Source organism: Mauremys mutica, chromosome 4, assembly GCF_020497125.1.
Source record: "Mauremys mutica isolate MM-2020 ecotype Southern chromosome 4, ASM2049712v1, whole genome shotgun sequence".
In the NCBI taxonomy this organism is placed as follows: domain Eukaryota; kingdom Metazoa; phylum Chordata; order Testudines; family Geoemydidae; genus Mauremys; species Mauremys mutica.
In genome coordinates this window covers 117,427,847-117,438,194 of record NC_059075.1, presented here as the reverse complement: position 1 = coordinate 117,438,194, position 10,348 = coordinate 117,427,847, and positions in this window count along the sequence as shown.

Sequence of the window (10,348 nt, the reverse complement as noted above, 5' to 3'; positions counted from 1 at the left end):
GATATTTAGAAAAGGAATTAATACTTCCCATTTCTCTATTAGCAATGGCCTTTAGGGTTGCTGGTTGTTGCAGCCTGTTTTTCCTTTTGGGACATCTGCCTCCTCAATTCAACAGGTCTCTCTCTCTCCTGGAGATGGTTTCTGCTGAGTGATGTATAGGAGATGCAACTACAGTTCTTCCTACTCCCCACACACTTGCTTCTGGGGAAGAGTATCTCCAGTACAAACCCTGTGCTCTCCCAAGAACTCAGTGGGGATACATGATACACCTGATGTGGCTGCCTAATGTGGGGGAATTCCTGTTCTTCTGAATGGCTATGTAAGGGCTGGGAACAATCTAGCCCTAATTGTATACAGTTCCAAGATAGAGAAGAAGTGCTGGAGCATTCTTGAACTCCATAGTGTACAAAGATATGGAGGATATCAAGCTGGGAGGGGTTTCAAGTGCTTTGAAGGATAGGATAATAATTCAAAATGATCTGGACAAACTGGAGAAATAGTCTGAAGTAAATAGGATGAAATTCAATAAGGACAAATGCCAAGTATTCCACTTAGTAAGGAACAATTAGTTGCACACATAGAAAATAGGAAATGACTGCCTAGGAAAGAGTACTGCAGAAAGGGATCATAGAATCATAGAATCATAGATCAGAAGGGACCAATATGATCATCTAGTCTGACCTCCTGCAAGATGCAGGCCACATTAGCCGATCCCCCCACTCCTTTAGCAAGCGACCCCTGCCCCATGCTTTGGAGGAAGGCGAAAAACCTCCAGGGCCACAGCCAATCTACCCTGGAGGAAAATTCCTTCCCGACCCCAAATATGGCGGTCAGCTGAACCCCGAGCATGCGGGCAAGACTCTCCAGCCATACCCTCTGGAAAAAGGTTAAGAATATCATATAATTGACCCATTGTACTATTTACCAGTGTGGCACTTAATTAACCTATTGACTAAGCCCGGTATCCTATCATACCATCTCCTCCATAAACTTATCTAGCTTAGTCTTGAAGTCATGGAGGTCCTTCGCCCCCACTGTTTCCCTCGGTAGGCTGTTCCAGTATTGCACTCCCCTGATAGTTAGAAACCTTCGTCTAATTTCAAGCCTAAATTTCCTAACTGACAATTTATATCCATTTGTCCTCGTGTCCACATTAGCACTAAGCTGAAATAATTCCTCTCCTTCCCTGGTATTTATCCCTCTGATATATTTAAAGAGTGCAATCATATCTCCTCTTATCCTTCTTTTGGTTAGGGAAAACAAACCGAGCTCCTCAAGTCTCCTTTCATATGACAGGCCTTCCATTCCTCGGACCATTCTAGTGGCCCTTCTTTGTACCCGTTCCAGTTTGAATTCATCCTTCTTAAACATGGGAGACCAAAACTGCACACAATACTCCAGATGAGGTCTCACCAACGCCTTATATAACGGGACTAGCACCTCCTTATCCCTACTAGAAATACCCCGCCTAATGCATCCCAAGACCGCATTTGCTTTCTTAACGGCCACATCACATTGCCTGCTCATAGTCATCCTACGATCAACCAGGACTCCTAGGTCCTTCTCCTCCACCGTTACTTGCAACTGGTGCGTCCCTAGCTTATAACTAAAATTCTTGTTAGTCATCCCTAAATGCATAACCTTACACTTCTCACTATTGAATTTCATCCTGTTACTAATACTCCAGTTTACAAGGTCATCCAAATCTCCCTGGAGGATATCCCGATCCTTTTCCGAATTGGCAATACCTCCCAACTTGGTGTCGTCCGCAAACTTTATCAGCCCACTCCTACTCTTGGTTCCCAGGTCAGCAATAAATAGATTGAATAAAATCGGACCCAAAACCGAACCTTGAGGAACTCCACTAGTAACCCCCCTCCAACCTGACAGTTCCCCCTTCAATACGACCCTCTGCAGTCTCCCCTTTAACCAGCTCCTTATCCACCTCTGGATTTTCATTTCAATCCCCATCTTTTCCAATTTAACCAGTAATTCCTCATGCGGTACCGTATCAAACGCCTTACTGAAATCCAGATATATTAGATCCACCGCATTTCCCTTGTCTAAAAAATCTGTTACTTTCTCAAAGAAGGAGATCAGGTTGGTTTGGCACGATCTACCTTTCGTAAATCCATGCTGTAAACTATCCCAGTTGCCATCGGCCTCCTGCTCCGTAACCACTCTCTCTTTTAAAATTTTTTCCATGACTTTGCATACTACAGATGTTAAACTAACAGGCCTGTAGTTACCCGGGTCACTTTTTTTCCCCTTCTTGAATATAGGAACTACATTAGCTAATCTCCAGTCCAACGGTACAATCCCCGAATTTAGAGATTTATTAAAAATCATCGCTAACGGGCTAGCAATATCACTCGCTAATTCCCTTAATATTCTAGGATGAAGATTATCCGGGCCCCCCGATTTACTTCCGTTAAGCTGTTCAAGTTTGGCTTCCACCTCTGATACCGTAATGTCTACCCCCATATCCTCATTCCCATCGGTCCCTCTATCACTGTTCCTTAGCCCTTCATTAGCCTCATTGAAGACCAAGGCAAAATATTCATTCAGATATTGTGCCATTCCAAGATTATCCCTAATCTCCACTCCGTTCAAAGTTTTAAGCGGTCCCACTTCTTCTTTCTTGGTTTTCTTCCTATTTATATGGCTAAAAAACCTTTTGCTATTGGTTTTAATCCCTTTCGCTAGGTCCATCTCCACCCGTCGCTTTGCCTTTCTCACTGCTTCCCTACACCCTCTGACCTCAATAAGGTAGGTTTCTTTGCTGATCCCTCCCATTTTCCACTCCTGGTACGCTTTCTGTTTTTTCTTAATGACCCCTCTGAGACGCTTGCTCATCCAGCTCGGTCTAAAACTGCTACCTACGAGCCGTTTTCCCTTTCTCGGGATACATGCCTCTGACTTCTCCTGCAACTTCAACCTGAAGTAACCCCAGGCGTCATCTGCCTTTAGATCCCTAAATATGTTAGTCCAGTCTACTTCCCTAACTAGTCACCTTAGTTTAGTAAAGTTAGCCCTTTTGAAATCGTAAACCCTAGTCTCAGATGCAATATTGATTATCCTCTCATTTATTTTGAAACGAATTAGCTCATGATCACTCGAGCCAAGGTTGTCCCCTACAACTATTTCCTCAACAAGGTCCTCGTTACTCACCAAAACCAGATCTAAAATGGCATCCCCCCTCGTCGGTTCAGCAACCACTTGATGAAGGAATTCATCAGCTATCACGTCTAGGAAAAGCTGAGCCCTATTATTGTTACTAGCATTTGTCTCCCAATCCCCCATGATCAAGCAGTTCCTATTAGTGTTTACCTCCTTAAAAACATTAAAGAGCTCTCTATCCGTCTCCAGGCTAGATCCTGGCGGTCTATAGCACACCCCAATCACTATCCCGGGTGAGGCTCTAGTAGTTTTCTTCCCCAATGTGACCATTGCCCAGACAGACTCCGTATTATCCATTGCATTGCTAGTTATTTCATTACATTTCACCTCATTATTGATATACAATGCTACTCCCCCACCTTTACCTTTGCATCGGTCTTTCCTAAACAGCACATACCCTTCCATACCTGTACTCCAGTCATGGCTACCGTTCCACCATGTTTCGGTTATTCCTACGATATCCGGTTTCAATTCTCGGACCAAGAGCTCCAGTTCTTCCATTTTATTACCTAAGCTTCTCGCATTGGTGAACAAACATCCTAACTTTTGCTGTTGGGCTCCTCTCACTCTTTTCACCCAACTCGGTAGGGACACAGTACTACCAGCATGACCTGTAGATCTAGTATCCGTCCCCCCCCACTTCCTTACACCTGCCTGCCCCCCTCTGGCTATATCTGTTGTTATCTTGTTGTTCTCACTCCCAATGTATAAATTTGGCGTGGAGAGCACCAGGACCTCTCCCAACCGTCTCCCCTCAGTGTCTAGTTTAAAGCTCTTTTAATCAGATGAGCCAGCCTCCCTCCTAGAAGTCTACTTCCTTCCCTACTTAGGTGGAGCCCATCCCGTGAGAACAGTTGTCTGTCCCCAAAAGCCTCCCAGTGCCCATACATCCCAAAGCCCTCCTTGTAACACCACTCCCTCAGCCAACTGTTAATCGTCACAATTCTCTCGCCCCTTTGGCGCCCTTCCCTAGGGACAGGTAGGATCCCACTGAAGATCACCTGAGCCTCAATTTCCTTGAGCGTCTTACCCAACCTGGCATAGTCTCCCTTGATCCTGTCTAGCGAGAATCTAGCAGTGTCATTCGTTCCCACATGAAGGATGACCAAAGGGTTCTTACCTGCTCCTCTTAGGATCCTTTTCAACCTCAGGTCCACATCCCGTATTTTAGCGCCCGGTAGACAGCACACCCTTCTGTTCTCCGGATGGGCCCTGGTCACAGACCTATCCAACCTTCTCAGTATGGAATCCCCAATCACGTAGACCTGCCTTTGCCTGGGGATAGTGCGGTCCTCTAACCTATCCCCCGTCCCCCCTCGTCGCACGCTCCTTCCATTCCTATCATCCCTTGTGGTTCCCCTTAAGCCATCCTGTAACCTCCCTGGGCCCAAACTTGGTGCTGTCTCCATAGACTCCTCCCCTCTTTCTATGGGACTGGCCGCTCGTCTCTTTTTCCTTGGCCTCCCACCGTCAGCTACCACCTGCTGTACCCCTTCCTCATTCTCCAAACCTTCAAACCTGTTCCTTAGCTCTATTTCCCCCTCACTGGCTCTCCTTTTCCTCGGCCTGCTTCTCACGGTCACATGCTTCCACCGCCCATCTTCCTCGTCTGGTGGTCCCCCCTCGTTGACCTTAGCCCCTGCTCCCCCCTGTGCCCCTGGGCGTTCCCCTTCAATTACTGCCTGCCATTGCTCCATCAGCTGCTCGAACCCCCTTCTATTCTCTATCAGGGTTTCTACCTGCAGCTCTAGGCCCTGGATCTTTTCCTCCAGCAGCTCTATTAGGCGACACTTCATGCATACATAGTACTGCTCTGGGTCCCCCGCTAGAACCAGGTACATACCGCAGCTGCTGCATGCTCTCATCCTCGGTGTGTCCTCCACGGCTTGGCTCATGGCTGCTGCTGTCCCGGCCTCGCTTGGTGCTTGTACCTAGGGGAACACAGGGGACACGGCGCCGCCCCCTTCCGCCTCCCCCTGCAAACTCCCACTCAAACTCCCCTGTTAGCAGCCCTGTTTTCTGCCTCCTGTGCCGCTGCCTGGCTGGGCGGCCGCTTTTATAGGCCCCTCCTAGCCTGGCTCCACCCCCTAATCAGGGCTCAGCCAATCCAGGCTCGGCTGCCCCTTCAGCAGTCTGCCCCTCCGGGCCTCTGCTCCTCCAATGGGAACTCCCACTCAAACTCCCCTGTTAGCAGCCCTGTTTGCTGCCTCCTGTGCCGCAGGATCTGGGGGTCATAGTGGATCACAAGCTAAATATGAGTCAATGGTGTAACACTGTTGCAAAAAAGTGAACATCATTCTGGGATGTATTAGCAGGGGTGTTGTAAGCAAGAAACGAGAAGTAATTCTTCTGCTCTACTCCATGCTGATTGGTCCTAGACTGGAGTATTGTGTCCAGTTCTGGGCACCACATTTCAGGAAGGATGTGGACAAATTGGAGAAAGTCCAGAGAAGAGCAACAAAAATGATGAAAGGTCTAGAAAAAATGACCTATGAGGAAAGATTGAAAAAACTGGGCTTGTTTAGTCTGGAAAACAGAAGACTGACAGGGGACATTATAAGAGTTTTCAAGTACATAAAAGTTTGTTACAAGGAGGAGGGAGAAGAATAGTTCTATTCTGAGGATAGGAGAAGAAGCAATGGGCTTTAATTGCAGCAAGGGTGGTTTAGGTTGGACATTAGGAAAAACTTCCTAACTGTCAGAGTGGTTAAGCACTGAAATAAATTGCCTGGGGAGATTGTGGAGTCTCCATCATTGGATATTTTTAAGAGCAGGTTAGGCAAACACATGTTAGGAATGGTTTAGATAATACTTACTCTTGCCATGAGTGCAGGGACTGGACTAGATGACCTGTCGAGGTCTCTTCCAGTCCTATGATTCTGTGATAAGATACATTCATTCCTGATGCAGGAAAGGAGACAGATATGCAACTTGCACACACTCATCCAGCCAAATTGCAGATCATACATAGAGGAAACATATATTCTTTAATATCCCAGAAGAGTCAAATAAGTTTCTGGACACCCTGGATGATCTGGATAATATTCAAACATCAGGTAAGTGAGCAAGTTGTTGCCCAGCAAGAAATGGAGACAGTTGAAAAAAACATAATAGAGGAGAATTCTACAGGAATTTCAGAGAAGTGACTTTCTAAATTACATTAGTACACCTCTACCCCGATATAACGCTGTCCTTGGAAGCCAAAAAATCTTACTGTGTTATAGGTGAAACTGCGTTATATTGAACTTGCTTTGATCTGCCGGAGTGTGCAGCCCCGCCCGGAGCGCTGCTTTACTGCGTTATATCCGAATTCATGTTATATCGGGTCGCATTATATCGGGGTAGAGGTGTCATTATTTTCTTCCTGGCTAATGGAATTAGTTTGATTTAAGGGAAAGAGAAAATGATTTTCTTTTCCCCCTAGCCCCAGGAAAGTGTCTCCTGAGGGAAATATTTTTGCATTTGATCAGTCAATAACTGAGGATTCTTTTTCAACTGATAGTCCCTATGGGTGAGCCACTTTAGGTGAGAATGCACCCCATGTGCCTTTGATCAACGCTTTCTTGTGAGCAGTGTTCATGTGGTTCATGCATGCTTCCTAACTGTCTTCATGCCCTATACTGTGTGTATACAGAGCAGTGCTGGACCATGCACCGCATTGATTCCATCTCAAGTGCCTTTTGCCTGAGCTGGAATGCTGTGCAGTCAGTATAGCTAGTTCTTTCAGGTATCTACACAAAAAGCTGAAAGGACCTTTCCCAGCACAGGTTGACAGACATGCAGAAGCTCTGCTCAAGTTAGTGCACTAAAAATAGCAATGTAGTCGTAGTGCCATGGACAGTTGCTGAAGCTGGTGGGCCAAGTACAATCCCACCGTGGGTCCAAGTGTCCAGTGTTTTGTAGGTGGGTGGGTTTTTTACTGTTAGATTGTCTGTTAGTTAAAGATAATGGTTAGGATTATATTTGAATTTATTTTATTTATGGGGAAGTTTCTTATTTTATTCGAGTACTTCCCTTAACCCACCTTCCTGAGAGAGAGAGCGCCTCTCTGTTTACCAGCCATGATAGCAGGGAGGAAAACAGTGGTACTCTGCTGCTTGGGAGGGTAAGAAGTCTTTATATTTTTAGGGAAGAAAGGTCTAGATTTCCTAGTTGCAAGATGTATGGCATTTGTAGGGGAGGTGTCTGCTTAAGTGATAGTCACATGACCTGCCTTTACTGTTTAGAGCAGGGATTGGCAATCTTTGGTACACAGCCCACCAGGGTAAGCACCCTGGTAGGCTGGGCTGGTTGGTTTACCTGCTGCATCCGCAGGTTCGGCCGATCATGGCTCCCACTGACCGTGGTTCGCCATTCTTGGCCAATGGGGGCGGCGAGAAGCAGCAGCCAGCACATCCCTCAGCCCGCCGTGGTTTAGAGGAATCATATATCATATAAAAGTAGCAAAGAATCCTGTGGCACCTTATAGACTAACAGACGTTTTGCAGCATGAGCTTTCGTGGGTGAATACCCACTTCTTCGGATGCAAGTGGTGGAAATTTCCAGGGGCAGGTTTATATATGCAAGCAAGAAGCAAGCTAGAGATAACGAGGTTAGTTCAATCAGGGAGGATGAGGCCCTGTTCTAGCAGTAGAGGTGTGAAAACCAAGAGAGGAGAAACTGGTTCTGTAGTTGGCAAGCCATTCACAGTCTTTGTTTAATCCTGAGCTGATGGTGTCAAATTTGCAGATGAACTGGAGCTCAGCAGTTTCTCTTTGAAGTCTGGTTCTAAAGTTTTTTTGCTGCAGGATGGCCACCTTAAGGTCTGCTATTGTGTGGCCAGGGAGGTTGAAGTGTTCTCCTACAGGTTTTTGTATATTGCCATTCCTAATATCTGATTTGTGTCCATTTATCCTTTTCCTTAGAGACTGTCCAGTTTGGCCGATGTACATAGCAAAGGGGCATTGCTGGCATATGATGGCATATATTACATTGGTGGACGTGCAGGTGAATGAACCGGTGATGGTGTGGCTGATCTGGTTAGGTCCTGTGATGGTGTCGCTGGTGTAGATATGTGGGCAGAGTTGGCATCGAGGTTTGTTGCATGGATTGGTTCCTGAGCTAGAGTTACTATGGTGCAAGGTGCAGTTACTGGTGAGAATATGCTTCAGGTTGGCAGGTTGTCTGTGGCCGAGGACTGGCCTGCCACCCAAGGCCTGTGAAAGTGTGGGATCATTGTCCAGGATGGGTTGTAGATCCCTGATGATGCGCTGGAGGGGTTTTAGCTGGGGACTGTATGTGATGGCCAGTGGAGTCCTGTTGGTTTCTTTCTTGGGTTTGTCTTGCAGTAGGAGGCTTCTGGGTACACATCTGGCTCTGTTGATCTGTCTCCTTATTTCCTCGTGCGGGTACTGTAGTTTTGAGAATGCTTGGTGGAGATTTTGTAGGTGTTGGTCTCTGTCTGTGGGGTTAGGGCAGATGCGGTTGTACCTCAGTGCTTGGCTGTAGACAATGGACCTTGTGGTGTGCCCGGGATGGAAGCTGGAGGCATGAAAGTAGGCATAGCAGTCGGTAGGTTTTCGGTATAGGGTGGTGTTAATGTGACCATCAATTATTTGCACCGTAGTGTCTAGGAAGTGGACCTCCCGTGTAGATTGGTCCAGGCTGAGGTTGATGGTGGGGTGGAAGGTGTTGAAATCGTGGTGGAATTTTTCCAGAGTCTCCTTCCCATGGGTCCAGATGATGAAGATGTCATCAATGTAGCGTAGGTAGAGAAGGGGCGTGAGTGGACGGGAGCTGAGGAAGCGTTGTTCCAGGTCAGCCATAAAAATATTGGCATATTGTGGGGCCATGCGGGTGCCCATAGCGGTGCCACTGATCTGGAGATATATATTGTCATCAAATTTGAAATAGTTGTGTCTGAGGATAAAGGCACAGAGCTCAGCAATCAGTTGTGCTGTGGCATCATCAGGGATACTGTTCCTGACAGCTTGTATTCCATCAGCGTGTGGGATGTTGGTGTAGAGAGCCTCTACATCCATGGTGGCCAGGATGGTGTTTTCTGGAAGGTCACCAATGCATTGTAGTTTCCTCAGGAAATCAATGGTGTCACGGAGATAGCTGGGAGTGCTGGTGGCATAGGGTCTGAGTAGAGAGTCCACATATCCAGACAGTCCTTCAGTGAGAGTTCCAATGCCCGAGATGATGGGGCGTCCAGGATTTCTGGGTTTGTGGTTTTTGGGCAGTAGATAGAATAGCCCTGGTCGGGGCTCTAAGGGTATGTTGATTTGTTCCGGTGTTAGCGTAGGGAGTGTCCTGAGTAGATGGTTCAGTTTCTTAGTGTATTCCTCAGTGGGATCTGAGGGAAGTGGCCTGTAGAATTTGGTGTTGGAGAGTTGTCTGGTGGCCTCCTTTTGGTAGTCAGACCTGTTCATGATGACAACAGCACCTCCTTTATCAGCCTCTTTGATTATAATGTCAGGATGGTTTCTGAGGCTGTGGATGGCATTGCGTTCTGCACGACTTAGGTTATGAGGCAAGCGATGTTGTTTTTCCACAATTTCTGCCTGTGCACGTCGGCGGAAACATTCAATGTATAGGTCCAGACTGTCATTTCGACCCTCAGGAGGAGTCCATGTGGAGTTCTTCTTTTTGTGCTGTTGGTGGGAGGGTAACTGTGTATCAGTGCGCTGTTCAGTGTTGTCCTGAAAGTATTCTTTGAGTCGGAGACGGCGAAAGTAGGCTTCCAGATCGCCGCAGAACTGTATCATGTTGGTGGGGGTGGCAGGGCAGAAAAAGAGTCCCCGAGATAGGACAGACGTTTCTTCTGGGCTGAGTGTGTGGTTGGATAGATTGATGATATTGCTGGGTGGGTTAGGGGTACCACGGTTGTGGTCCCATGTGGCAGGTAGGAGTTTAGACAGCTTACAGTCCTTTTTCCTTTGTAGAAAGGTGAAGTGAGTGATGTAGATCTCCTGTCTTATTTTAGTGAAGTCCGTTTGTATCATATATCATATATCCCTTCTAAGTGCAGCATTCAAGAGGAGGATGCCTAAAATGGGAGAGAGATCTTTTAGGTCCTTCCACCAATTCATAGAATTGAGGACCAATGGACAACCTCTTGGATAAACTGTGTCTGTTGGGGGCTCAACTATGCTTGGAGACACCAAGAGCATAAGTACGGCCATAC